The sequence below is a fragment of the Larus michahellis genome, chromosome 1 (assembly GCF_964199755.1).
Source record: "Larus michahellis chromosome 1, bLarMic1.1, whole genome shotgun sequence".
In the NCBI taxonomy this organism is placed as follows: Eukaryota; Metazoa; Chordata; class Aves; order Charadriiformes; family Laridae; genus Larus; species Larus michahellis.
The window spans coordinates 153,848,164-153,861,914 of record NC_133896.1 but is presented as its reverse complement, the minus strand read 5'-3'; the positions used below and the strand labels follow the sequence as shown (position 1 = coordinate 153,861,914).

General features: G+C 54.2%; 1 long non-coding RNA gene across 2 annotated transcripts; it reads left to right on the top strand.

The window, feature by feature from the left end:
* The first annotated feature begins 3,021 nt into the window (after nucleotides 1-3,021).
* Nucleotides 3,022-12,783, top strand: LOC141751953 (uncharacterized). 2 transcript variants are annotated; one of them, XR_012590154.1, is made up of 4 exons: nucleotides 3,107-3,245; nucleotides 9,665-9,763; nucleotides 10,533-10,628; nucleotides 12,655-12,783. It is a non-coding gene; the product is annotated as an uncharacterized LOC141751953 (long non-coding RNA). The 2 variants fall into 2 exon arrangements; XR_012590153.1 differs by lacking the exon at nucleotides 12,655-12,783 and having other exon boundaries at nucleotides 3,022-3,245; nucleotides 10,533-11,717.
* Nucleotides 12,784-13,751: the final 968 nt, after the last annotated feature.

The following is a 13,751-nucleotide window of genomic DNA, read 5'->3' as shown; positions in this document are numbered from 1 at the left end:
AGTGACAGTAGTTTATTTCATTTTTGTCATGCAAAGTTTAGTTTGTATTTACAAGCCTTATTTTGATTCTGGAATAAATATGTGTTATTTTTAATTATTAGTGCTCATAAGGTGTCAGAAGATTACACGGGACAGGGATTATGAATCACATTTTCACCTCTGAAAATGCAAAACCCGATAAAATTTGACCAAGCAGCAGAGAATTGATCAGGCGGTCATTACCAATGCTTAATTGTCTGGTTTATGTAGTGGCCTGTGGTGCGGCACAATCAGAAAGGATAAAGTCCTGGTAACCTTGCACTTCAGATTCCTTCTGGCACGTAGGAAGTTTTTGCCCCATATGATAAAGCAGGAGAGAGCACCTGAAAACTCTGCTTCCGGCTGTCAGGGGACTTCAGGACTTTCAAGGTGTAGGTTTTTCAACACATTTAGTCGTTCCTCTGTTCAGAAGGCATAGGCAACCTAGGTGGATGAATCCCATTTCTAAACACTATGGCTCCCATCGAAGATGTTTCAGATGTTACATCAAAATAAAAAGGGATTTAGAACCTAAATATTTTAGTATGGGCTTTAAGACTAAGGTCCACATACAACAAAGGTTTTAGACCTGTAACTCTTATTCAGGCTTTTATCTCCCTATTGGCATCTGGAGGAAGGCAGGACCTCACGCAGGAGTTTGTAGCCTAAACCCCCTGTTTGGGCTGGGCCTTAAATGCTTTAGTAGCAGTAAACTTCAGAGTCAGTGGCACTCAGGTACCTAATCCACCAAAATCACTTTGGCAAATGTAACCTGGCCATCAAAGTCACATAGCATTTGCCACACGCAGAAGTGATATCCAAGGGCACTGGACAAAGTGGGCTGAAAAATAAATACAGTTTGAGCGGCTGATGCAAATGCAGTTGTTGCAAGCCAAAGGCTACACTACCATTTTATGACTTGAGGCACAGACAGAAGGATTTCTGTGCTTCTTTGGGACTCCCCGCCAGCATGCAGGTACAGAAGACCTAGGTAAACACAGCAAAACTGGTATGTGTAACTGAAGACGTAGCCCATGTTCTGTATCTGTAACAGAAATACAGATGCAGAATGAAGGTAAACTTCAAACCTAAAGAAAAACCTCACCCTGGCTTAGCAAAAATGCCTGTATTCTCCAATTCTAACTTGAGACACTTAGGGGTGGCCAGAGCCAGAGAGGGGCAGGCACCTGTAGAGACTGGCTGTGATCTTATGTGAGCCCAAACATGTCCTGGAGAGTCTCTGTTTCATTTTACTGCCCATGCCACGGGCCTGGGGGTGAGTAGGCTCCTAATCTGGGCAACTCACTTGGTGCCTTAAATTCAGTAGGGTGCCCAGGTCAGCTGCCTCCCAAAATAAGTGTCACTCTGGCTGTGAACGCATACATGGCTGCAGTGGCCTGGCGAAAGGGCAAGTATCATAATTTAACCTTAAAAATTAGCATACGCTCAAAAGTTTTGGGAAGAGGGAGAGAGCTTCCTGGGATGCCAAAGAAGCAGCAGAAATTCACTTGTAAGATGCAGCTGCTGGCTGGGGCCTGCCCTGACCTCCCAGAAAAGGGAAAGAAATCAAACATGCTGGGCTGGGAGGGCCTCCTCCCATCCACCCTCAGCTCTCTCTGGCTTTGCTGGGATTTATTCCTTCCTCTGTCCACCAAAGAAAAAAAGAAAAAAAAAAAAAAAGTAGCTCTACCAGCTCTTCACAGCTACAACGACATAAAAAATAAAAATAAAAACGCAGAGGCTGGGGGAAGCTCCTGGGGGAGTTATAACCCCTCGGACAAGTTACACAAAGCACCGTTGGGGCAGTTGTCTTGCAGAGGATCAGCGCCCTTCCTCTTGCCACCGGCACCTCCTCGCTCCTAAGAGCGATGCCCAACCCAGCCCCTCTCCCCACAGCTCGGGGGTCACGGGGGCCAGGGGGTCCCCTGCCTCCCTCCGCGGGGTGTCAGGGCAGCAGCCTGGGACCGGCCGTTAAAGGAACCAGCGCGCCATGCAATCGGCGCCTGCTTTGCCGGGAGACGGGGGGGCTTAAAAAAAAAAAAAAAAAAAAAGGACCAAATAAAAAGGGGGGGGAGGGGGGAGAAAAAAAAAAAAAAGGAGCAAATAAAAAAGGAGCATATAAATCCCCCGCCCTGAGCGCCTCCCGTTAGATGGCGCTACAGACTTGACAACCACGTGTATAGAGGTGGGGGGGGTGGAAAAAGAATAATAATAAAAAAATAACCCTTTTATTGTCCGAAACGCGGAGAGCCGGCCCCGCCGAGGGCAAGGAGGGCGGGGGGCGGTGCCCGGCGGCGGGATGCCCTTTCCCCGCGGGGAGAGCCCGGGGCCGACCGCACCACCGCGGCTCCGGCCGGGGCTCTGCCCCCGGGGGCCCCCAGGGCAAGGCGGGGAGCAAGTGGGCGAGTGAGGGCCCGGCGGACCCGGTGCTCCTCCCGGAGGATGGTCCTGCCGGGGGAGGGGGGTATCGCCGGCCGGTTCCGAACCGGGGAGCTCGGCGAAACGGGCGCGCAGGTTCCCGTCCCTCCCCCGCGTTACATTGCCCTTTCCAAAAAGCTGCTCAGGCGACCTGCACAGCCTGCCTGGGCTCTGACGGATGGTTGTTTCATCAACATCCCCCCCCACCCCCCTTTTTTTCTTTTTTGGAGTCCCCCGTTTTTCTCCGGTTTATGTCCGGAAGTTTCGGGGCAGCCGGTCGGTGGCCGCCGCCGGGACCCGCCGGAGCGGGACGGCCCCGGGGACGCGGCGCTGCCCCTCGCCCGGCCCGGCCGAGGAAAGGGAGGGGGGACGGGGACAGGGGACACGGTGCTGCGGTGTGAAAGCAACCGACACGCAACTTCTTAAGGCGGTGACCGACTCGCCATCGCTCCCCCGACCGGTCCCGAGCAAAAAGCTGCCGGGTCTCCCCAGCGCTGCCGCTGAGCGTGCAGGCGAGCGCCTCGGGAAGGGGTTAGGGCTGTCCCGACGCAAAGGCCACCCCCGCACCCCCGCCTCCCCGTGCCTGCCGCCGGGCTGTGAACTTTCCGGTGGGGTAAGTTCTTCTTTAAGAAAGCGAAGTGTTCTTCCTTATGCATATTTCAGGCCGCTTGCCCGCAGTGCCCAGCTGACGCCGGGGCTGGAGGCTCACACGCCGGACCCGAATCGCAGGGGAGTAAATCATCCACACTTTAAACGCACCCTCTGCCAGGGCTCCGCTTGGGAGCCCCTTGCCATTGCTCTAAACACATGTAAGTCAGAACCCGGGGGGGCAGGAGGGGGAAGCTGGGAGGAGTGGGGGGAGGCTGAGTCTAGTTAGGGAGAGGGGCAGGCTTATTTTGCTCATTCCCATCACAAAATAAAAAGAAAACAAAAAAAAAAAAACAACCCAACCTGATAATACAGTTTCCTTGTCCTTGGACTTTTTTTAACTTTTTTTTCTTTATTACTTTTTTATTTTTTTCTTTATTACTTTTTTCTTTTCCCTTTCTTTTTTTTCCTCTTTTTCCTTTCTTTTTTCCTTTCTTTTTTCCTTCCTTTTTTCCTTCCTTTTTTCCTTCCTTTTTTCCTTCCTTTTTTCCTTCCTTTTTTCCTTCCTTTTTTCCTTCCTTTTTTCCTTCCTTTTTTCCTTCCTTTTTCTTTCTCTTTTTTCTTTCTCTTTTTTCTTTTTCTCCTCTCTCTTTCTCCTCTCTCTTTCTCCTCTCTCTTTCTCCTCTCTCTTTCTCCTCTCTCTTTCTCCTCTCTCTTTCTCCTCTCTCTTTCTCCTCTCCCTTTTTTCCTCTCCCTTTTTTCCTCTCCCTTTTTTTTTGTATTATTTTCCGCCCAGCCCAGGGGCTCCTGACTCCCCTCAACATGCGTGTGCCCCTAAAGGTAGCCGAGAGGTGGGGGTTCGGGGCTTCCTCCCTCCTTTTGCCCTCCACCAGAGCGCTTTGTCGGGTGCGCAAATGTGCGTGTGAGGAGCGGAGAGGAGCGCTGGGAGGGTGAGTGAACCCCTTGCTTCAGCCGGGGGCGGGGTGGAGGGGGAGGCCGGAGGGGACCTCTCCTGTCACCGAGCATCAGAGGAGCCCTCCGATGGGGCTGAGGGTGGGATCCCGAGCAGCCTTTTCAATCTGCGGCGACTGGGGGGAGCCCCCCGGGGGTACGGGAGGAGCCTCCCGGGGGTGCGAGAGCCTCGGAAAAGCTCCCCGCCCCCCTCCCTCCACGGACAGCCCTATATGCGTGTATAGTTCTGTACGTGTACCGAAACAGAGCGTATGGGAAGGTCAGACGGGGGATCTTCCACTGCAGCTCGAAGTGGGAAGGAGCAACTTTCAGTGCTGTGCTCTTAGCGGTTTCCTGCCTTTTAAAGTGAACTTGTTCGAGTGTGTTATTCAAAATGTGGTTCAGTAGTTATGCCTTCAAATTAAGTTGCTTCTCGGTCCTCATTGGGAAAAGCAGACATGTGTCCTCAATTGTATAGTATAAAAAAAAAAAATCTACTAGGTACTTTATGATTCCATCTGGAGAAATTAAAAGCCCAGAGCTGTAATGTTTATTCTTACATAGTTTACAAAAAAAGGGGGAAATGTGTGAGACACATGTCTCCAAATATAACCAAAGTGCTTTCCCTTCTGGTTAAAAAGTTGCATGCAAATGTTTTCATTTTAGCACTCCCTGCCACCTGTACTTCGCAGGGAAACTTTTCTTGGCGTTAGTGATGGAGCACCAATAGTACTTATTAATGAATTAATTATTATTATGGCTGCTGAATTGACTTAAAGTGCTTTGGAGGCCAAACTAATCCATGTTAATCAGTTACAATTAATTGTTTCAGCTGCTGTTTTAAACACAGTTTCAAAGACAGAGGCGAGAGGCTGTGCATGGGTTGCGGGGGGTGCGTGTTCCGGGGGCCCTCCCCGGGCCCCAGCCCTGTGCCCAGGGATGTACTTTTGGGTTGCGGGAAACCGGCGCGACTTTGTCCCGGTGCCCGCGTCAGGTCACGCACAAAGGTGCGAGGGGCGACTTGGGTGACAAACTCCTCTTTCCCTTGCCGAAAGCTGCGAAGATTAAGGGACTCCCGGGCTTAGGAGAGCGGAGTCCCGGAGGGAGATTTCCCTCTGGAGTTCACATTGTGGAGAAGGCGGCTGCCGTGGGCTTCACACTGCGCCGGCTTTGCTTGGCCGCTTGGGTCGGGGGCTTTTGTTTTGCCGGCAGAGGCGAGGCGACATCGGTGGGCAGAGGGGCCGAAGGGTGCTCTGCGGGGAGCTGAGCCCTCCCCTCCCCGCAGGCTCTGCGGAGAGGGGAGAGAAGAAAAAAAGCCCCCCCGAGGCGACAAGCGGCAGCTGGGCCGGGCTCTGTGCGTGCCGGGGGGGACAGAGGGGCGGCCGAGGGCAGGGAAAGCCAAGCAGGCAGCCGAGACACCAAGGGGATGGTCACCGCTTGCCCTGCCGCTCCCCGGCCGCCCCCGCCTGGCCGGCGGCGGGGGAAGAGCCGGGGAAGGGCAAGGCCGGGGCGCAGGAGTTGGCCAAAGCCTGGGGAAGCCCCCGGGGGAAGATGGTCCGAAACGGGGACGGGGGAGCGAGGGCCGGCGTTTGGCCAGGAGGTCGCAGGGCGGCCCGTTTGTGCCCGGCACGACGGCTGCGGGGAAGCATCCCCTCCCCTGGGGGTGACAGGCGACAGCAGAGAGGGCCCTGGCTCAGGTGGACCCGGCGATGGCTGGGGTCTGCCCGGCGGGGCCGGGGGCCGCGCTTCCCCGGGGGGGAGATGGCGGCGGGGGGGCCTAGGAGCCCAGCTGCCCCTCTTCTGCTAGGGAAACGGGCTTTTCCACAATAATAACGAACCCCCCTCCCTCCCAAAGTTAGGGGCGGGAGGGAGGGAGAGCGGCGGGTTTCCCTGGGGGAAGCCGGTGGTCCCCCCCCGGGGCTGGGCGCCGCCGCGGCGGGCAGGGGCACCCGCGCCGGGAGGGTTCCTGGGCCTCCGGCGGCCTCGGGGGAGCGAGACTACCCGGGGGGGGGGGGCACCAGGTGTCACGAAGGACTGCTTGTCGTTAGAGACTTACGCTTCGCAAAAGTAAAACTCTCCCCCCACCCCCAGCATCAATGTGAATTTTTTATTTTTTTTTTTATGTCAGTCCGCAGAATGGCAATTGGGAAACTGTACTGCCTCCCATCCTCTCTGGAATTAGGTTGCTGGGATTTTTTTGCGGTTTGATTTTTTTTTTTCCTTCTCCCACTCCGTCTCTTTCTCAAAGATTGACTTTTTTTTTTTTTTTTGCCTTCATCCCATTGACTCTGCTCAGCTTTTGCTTAAGACGGGCAAGCAAAAAACCAAACAACCCTCCCCCCTATACGTGCAAACAGACGTTTCCTGGAGAGCAGTAAAACAAACAAACAAAAAAAACTTTTACCTGCAAGAGAAGATAAGTGTACAAAATTATACACACACGCACCCCCTCCCGTCCCGTATCGAACACAGCTGTAATTCAATGGAAATTGAGGGAAGAGATGCATTTTCCACGTGGGAACGGAACAAATAAGGTGGCAGCGGGCGGCCGGGTAGGTAGGACACCTGGTTCCTGCCCATCACGCGTGGAATCGTTTTCTCCAGCTGGGACGGGTGGTGGTGTTCTCGCAGAGGTGCAGGAAACAAATCCTCGGCTCTCGTCTATCACAAAAGCAGGCTGCGTTTGATGCAACATGCGTATTAACCAACTTTCTCCCTTTCCCTCCCTGTTTTTATTTGTTTCCCTTGGTTGCGGGACCTAGGTGGTCAAAAAAAAAAAAAAAAAAAAAGAAGAAGAAAAGAAGGACTTGCGTTTGTGGCGGCACTTTGTGGTCGGGGCAGCTCACCCGCATTAGATTATTGCCGGGGATTTATTTGCATGCAGCTGCAAACCCACAACCCGGCTGCTGACCGCTGCGCATAAAGGGCTGCCGGGGCCGGCCCCTGCCCGGCCGCCGCGGCTCCCAGTGGGGGTGGCAGGAGGATTTGTGGGTGGGTTTGCTCCCGACACAGCCCGGGGGAGGGGGGGGGTCACAGAGCCGGCAGCGGCGGGGTCCCCAGTGCAGGCAGAGGCTGCAGGTGCGTGGGCGGGGGGCAGCAGCCCCGTCCCGCAGCCCCCCTGCCCGCCGCCCGGCTGGTGTCTTCCCCCACCCCGCCCCCGCCCCGCCAAGGCAGCCGCGGCTCCCGCTGGCCTTTGCGCACAAACACCTCCGAGAAAAGCTTTCCCTAATGCCTCTGTCCCGGGTAAAAAAGAACCGGTGGCAGATCCTCGGGATTTCTTAGGGTTATTTTCAGTGCTTTGAAATTTGCACTAATGTTGGTGTTCTTTCCCCCCCCCCCCTTCTCCCCTCTCTTCAGCCCAATAGTGTCTGGCAGCGTTTGAGGAGGTAGCCCTTAATCTTTGAAGCAAGGGCTTTACGTTCAAAACGCCTCCTTCGCTACCCCCTATATCCCCCCCGCACACCACCACACGCACCCCCCACGTTGCGAGGACGGATTTGGCTGCATCTGGGATGGATGCATCTGTCTCCTGAGGCCTCCGTCTACCTCGGGCCACGCCACCAGCTCTCCTTCGTCTTGTCCCGGAGAGCCAGGCGAAGGCACGGGGGTTGCCGGGGCTTGAACTTGCTCACCTCCGAGCGCAGCGGGAACAAAAGCTGCCCCCGCGGCGGGGCCAGTTCGCTGGCGGGGCCGGCTCGCTGGCGAGCCCCGCGGCAGCCCTGCCGTGGCCTGGCCCGGCTCCCCCCTCACACCCCACGCAGGGAAGGACGGGGGCACACCGGCCCCCCGCAAACTTTGAGTGTGGGGGGGGACATCCTATCCGTCCCTCTGCCCCGACGGCCAGCACGGGGATGTAAGAGAAGGGGGAGACAAAACTGGATGAGGGGAGCTTAATATATTTTTTTTTGGCAGAGGAAAGAGAAGTTTTCACTCCACGCAGGCTCCTTCGGCCGGGCGTGAGCAGGGTCGGGGGCGCTGCTGCGGGCGTTTCTGCCAAATACAAGGGGCTACGGAGAGAGCGGTCAGGAAGGGCAGCACCGGGTGGGCCCTTCCACGGGGAAAACCGCCCCGCCAGGGCGAACCTGGAAAGACAATGGGGATTCCCCACACACACACAGACACGCTCGCCCATCACCCCCGCCTCCCTCGCATCCCCACGGCGGTGCGTGGGGCTGTCGCGCTGCCCCCGGGACAGGCCACACGCCGCGGGGAGGGGGTGAATCCCTTCTGCCTGCTGGACGGGGCGGAGGGCAAGGGGGAGGGCAGCCCACCCCGCCGGGCCGCCCCGTCTAACGCGGAGCACCCCCGCTCCCCGGCAGCGGGAGAGGTCCGCCCGGGCTGGGCAGGCACAGGGGCGCTCGGTCCCCTCGCCCTCCCCTGAGCACGGGGGGGGGGGGCGGTCTCCAACCCCTTTTCCCCTGGAAACTGGGGGCCTGGGGGGGCTTGCGCAAGGTGGGCCGCGCCCGTGGGTCGCAGCGGTTGCCGGGGAGTCCCACGAGTGACCAGGAGAAGTGGAGGGAAAGGCAGGAGGGGATGAAACCATACGCAGGCTCCGTGCGGAGCTGGGGGGGGGGGGGGGGAGGGGGGCGGGGGGGGAGATGTGCGTTGTCATCTTTGTTTTGGTTGTGTTGTTTTCCACGGGATCTGGGACAATGGCCGGAGTGGATTATTCATTCCCGTAGGCAACACTTCCCTGTATGGGCTTCAGGACGCAGTTGGAGGCTCGGGAACAAAGCGGGCATCTAATGTCAAGGTAGCTGGTCCCCGTCCTTTGTTTATGCTATTGTTAATGACGGGGCTCACTCAGCCCTGGCCTCAGCCGTGCTCCGTGGCGTTAATATGGGCTTGAGAGAATAGGCAGGACAATTGAAAACCCAAACCAAAACCCCAAACAACAGCAGCATCCAGCTCAAGCGCAGTTCTTCAGGTAAAACACGCCTCTTCTGGGCTACTGAGAATTATATTGTCATTTCGCCTGGTATCCACAGAAATACACGTACCGTTCGTAAGATTAAACACGTCTGTATCCATCATTAACACCTAGGGGAGACACTGTAACCCTGTCCTTCAGTCCAAAATCAAAAGGGAAAGAGCATTATTTTCAAATACCCACTAGTAGAGCACGAGGGAACCCCCACCATGCTAAAAAAAAAAAAAAAAAGAATTAAAAAAATCTAACAAAATAATTCTTTTAATTATGATAATCTGAACGTGGCAGAAACCTGAGCGTTTATCGACTCATTTTCTTCTTCTCGAGGTAGCGGATGGTATTTAAAGTTCAACATTTCACGCAGCTCCTTGTTTCGTTTAATTTCCTCGACAATCTAGGCGATTTCAGCAAACTGAGTTAAGAATTTTGGTACACACTTGAGTATGTATCTGCATAAAATACAGAAGGCAGCAGAACTGGGGAGAGGATATTTTATTATTTTAGGAAGAGAAGGGAGTGTATGCTTGCATGTGCGTGGGGATGCGTGAGAGAGAGAGAGAGAGAAATGGAGAGCCTTGCGCCTTACATTTGGTTTGTGGCTTTAGTGTGGACTCTGGAACAAGTATCTATTAGGTTTCTCTGAGAAATGTCCCACTTGGGCAGACGGGCCCCTGTTTTCAATGAGAGCTCCAGAAGATGAAAGAAATGTATGTTACTCCAGCACAATTCTTCACCAACCCATTTTTTTCCCCCCTTTAGAAAGATTAGTTTCAGCTCTGCTATCCTGGGCCCATTTTCTGCCGGGGAAGGAATATAATAATGATCAATGCCCAGCACTTCTCATTTCTTTTGTACTTGGTAAGTATTCCCAACGTCTGGAACTTGGAGGGGAGGTGGAGACATGAGCCCAAAGTCAGCTTCTGAGGATGTCCCCATTCTCTGGCTCTCACCAGCACTCACACGGAGCGGGGAAAAAATCCAACCAACCAAACCAACCCACACAGAAGACCCGCCAGCCCCCACCTCCCCTACAGCTACACACTTGCTTTTTGTATTTTAGCTGCCTGCTCGGTGAAGTGGTTTCACATGCATCGGGCTACCTGTGTTTATGCGACCAGCTCAGGGTGTACGTTAGTACTCCAATTGGAAATGGAGCCTGGAGTTGTTGAGCAAACAGTTCCCGCTCGACTGTAGCATGGACTGAATGCTGTATAGTCAGCTCTATGGAGCGCTGGCAGGGAAGTCGCACCAAGCATTTCCAAAACTAATAACAAAAAGGTTACTATATATAAAACGTTTATGCAGCCCACACTGCCTCAAGTTGTTTAAATTTCGGTTTGATGCACATAAATATAGCAGCCATGTGGTTCCCCATTAGCCAGTCCCTGCTTTTTTAAATCAATTCATTTCAATTTGAAAGGATGGCCCCGGACGCAAGACAGTCAACAACCTTTTGGCTTTCTCCACTCAACGTGGACCTCAGGAAGAAATAGCGTCTGTCTTTGTCATTTCACACGCGTATCTCGGTGCCTTGACATTGTGTTTAAGAGCAGGCCTACTGCCAGTGAGGGTAACAGTCCCTAGCTGGTTTCCCCTTTCTAATCCATTTTCCCCCTTCTCGTTTCAGGCTCCTTCTGAGGAAGAAATAATTCTGCTGGGACCCCATGTCTGGACTTTGGAGGGCATGGTGCAGCGGTCTCATCTGAAAGCACCGTCCCTGCAGGTAGAAACTCTCCTCTGTATGATGTGCCTCACAAGAAAGGCAGTGAGAGGATGCTTGGAGTGACCAGGCATCTGGCATCAAGGAGCAGCGCTCCACGCTACTGCGGATGAAAGTTTGTTCTCAAACCAGACCCTTTGCAGTACTCGTTACTGGTGCCGAAACAGTTCGAACCATCCCCACTCTAAAATAAAGATCTCCATTCTGGTATGCCAGCGAGCTTGTCTTGCTAAACTTTCCCTGTTTGCATTGAAGGTATCGAGCTGATGTAACGCTGCCTTTTCACCCCACTGATGTGCGCAGTAGGAACAATTCAGAAAAGTTCTGTTTAGCTTTTTTTCCCCTGGTAGAAGAAATGCAAGCTATCAGAAACAAGCCTATGTTTGAAGGTACAGTTTTCAACATGTGAGTGGGAAACATATGTACTGGCACAATTCAACCACTCTGTAAGGGCTGTGCTCGGTTTTTGGCTTTTAATCTCAACTCTGTTAGAGAGAGAGATGCAAAATGGAAGGGAATGTGATTATTTATGCTGTAGCCTTGTGATACTCATCCTATAACCGTTGAGGAGAGAAGCAAAACACTCTGCTGAAGCTTTGGGTGAGCCTGAGTTTCAGGGGGACTCTGGTCTTCACAGATTCTCACTTCACTGCCTTTCTTCCCTTGGTATTTGTTATACGGGATTTTTTTTTTAAATTTCTTTTTGGTCTGCTGTTCTACGTTTTAAAGTGAGTAGAGACTAAATCCTGCTGACAGACCGAGATCCCTCCATCACAAACTCACATTTGGAAAATGCCTACCCCGCCTCGACCACCCCCCTTCGAGCCATCCTCCCCCTTTCAGGGGAGAAAAGAAAACCTTAACAGAGAAAAAGAGAAGGGGTGGGGAGGAGGGGGGATGAAGGGGGACCCCCTGATTCCTCAGTGACCTGCACAGCTCTGAGTTCCCTTTCCCCTCCTGCAGATAAACCCCGTCCGAAAAACAAACAAACAAACAGAACAAAACCAAAAAAAACCAAAAACACATGGCTGAACTTTTAACGTGGCTTGGGGTTTTTACAATTCAGGCTCAATTCTAGCGCTTTCAAGGGTCAAAAAAAAGAAAAAAAAGGAAAAAAAATTAAAAAGAGGGGAGAGGGGAGAAGAAAGTTTGGATTTAACTCTTTGCTGCTAAAAAGAGCACCACAACTAACATACCAGCCATCAGCCAAAGCAACCAGCGGCCCCTGCAGCCAGTCGGTGCCCGGTCCCAGGGGCGGCCAGCCCTTCCCGCGGGCAGTGGCCCGCACACAATGGCGGGCGAGCAGAGGCGGCTCCGGCCCCGGCCCCGGCCGCCCGCACCCTGCGCGGCCGCCGCGCCCGAGGGCTCCCTGCGGAGCAGGGCCCGCATCCCTCCAAACGCTGCGGGGGATGTCAGCCCTGCCTGCAGGCTGCGGGGCTGGCAGGACAGTTTTTTGGTACTGCTAAAGGCATACACACACACACGCAGATATATATATATATCTCATACACACACATCTTTATATATAGATTTATATGTAGGTGTCTAGTCTATGTTTAAATAATCCTATCTATACACACAGTCCTCCTCTGATGAGGTCATTCTCCCATATATACGAGATTGGGTGCCTGATGCCAGAATCTAACGCCAAGATCTTATCTCCACCGATCTAAGAGCAGTATAAAGTAAACGTTAGCAGAAGGGGAAATAAATTTGGGAGAGAAACATTCAACAAGGTGTCCCTGAAGGCTTCTCTCCTGCCCTCCCCAGCCGAAGTACCCACGCACTTAATGCCAAAGAGAGCCATTTCGGCGCAACAGACTCCTGCTTCAGAGCAAGGACAGGCTGCACCCCGGATCGTGGGGCTGTGCCCGGCTGGGGCTGCACCTTGGCATTTTTAATTCCCCCCCCGCCTTCCCTTTCCTGAGCGATGCTCGCCTCTCTAACGCTCTGGTCGTCTGCAGCTTATTTATTTTTCTTTCCCCCCCTCCCCTGTGGCTCCAAATGTCTTAATGTTTTTTGATTTCAGGAAACTCAAAACGGAAGGGGGGATGCTACTTGAAAGTGTGACTCGAAAAAAGGTTTCGCTTTACAGCCATCAGTAGCACCAGGAGACAGCTCCATTAAAAAAGTAGTTTTCCACTGCTCTTGAAAAGCCGTTATTTTTTACATCGCTTTTAGGAAGATAGATTAACAAAACATCACATTTCAAGCCACTCTGATCTGTAATTAAATGGAGGAGCCGGTTTGTATTCTCCTATGGCTTTTACAGAAGTTGCAGTGATCCAAAGTCAGGTTGCTGTGTCAGAGTGGCATTTTTATTAATGAGAATACAAAAAGCTTGCATATTCTTAGCCCGGCTTGAATTTAGTTGCTAAGCAACCGCTGTATGGTAATTCATCCGCGAAATTTAAATCTTGGAGAAAGGATCCTGCGTTTTGCTGAATGGTCGCCACGAGGAAAACAACTTGTGGGACCCGCAGCAGCTGCCGCCGCCGCCGCCGCACCGCGCCGCCCGCCCGCCCCGGGACGGCCCGTCGCCCGCCGTCACCACCGCCCCTGCCGCCCCTCCGGGGCCGCTCCGCCTCCCGGGCCGCCCCGCCGGGGAGGGAGCCCGGCCGGGCACCGCCAGCCGCCCCGTCGGCGCTGCTCCGGACCGGTCCGGCCACGCGTGGGGAGACGCGGAGTCTCCCCGTTTCCCCTCGCCAGGCGCGGCCCGGCCGCCCCCGGGGGGACCGGGTCCCGGCGCGGCCCCGACGGCGCGGCCCCGTGGGCGCCCCCGCGTCCCCGGCTGCTCCTTTGGCGTCGGGGAGGACGGGACTTTCCCCCGCTCGGCCTTCACCCCTTCGCTTTTTTTGTCTCGCCAAAGCCTCTCAGCCAAAAAAAGCTCCCCACTGCTGTGTCATTGACACCGCGGGCCCGCCGGCTGCCCCCCGCTCCCCTCTCTCCCGCCGCCCATTGAAGGCTGCCCCCCGCTCCATTATTCCAAACTGCAACTGAAAATACCGGTGGGGAAACCACCTCCCCGCAACCTCCTCCTCCTCCACTCGCTCCAGCCATCCGCCTCGCCACAGGCCACCAAGCTCCGCTCGCCATCCCTCTGCTTTTAGCCAAATCCGTCCCTGT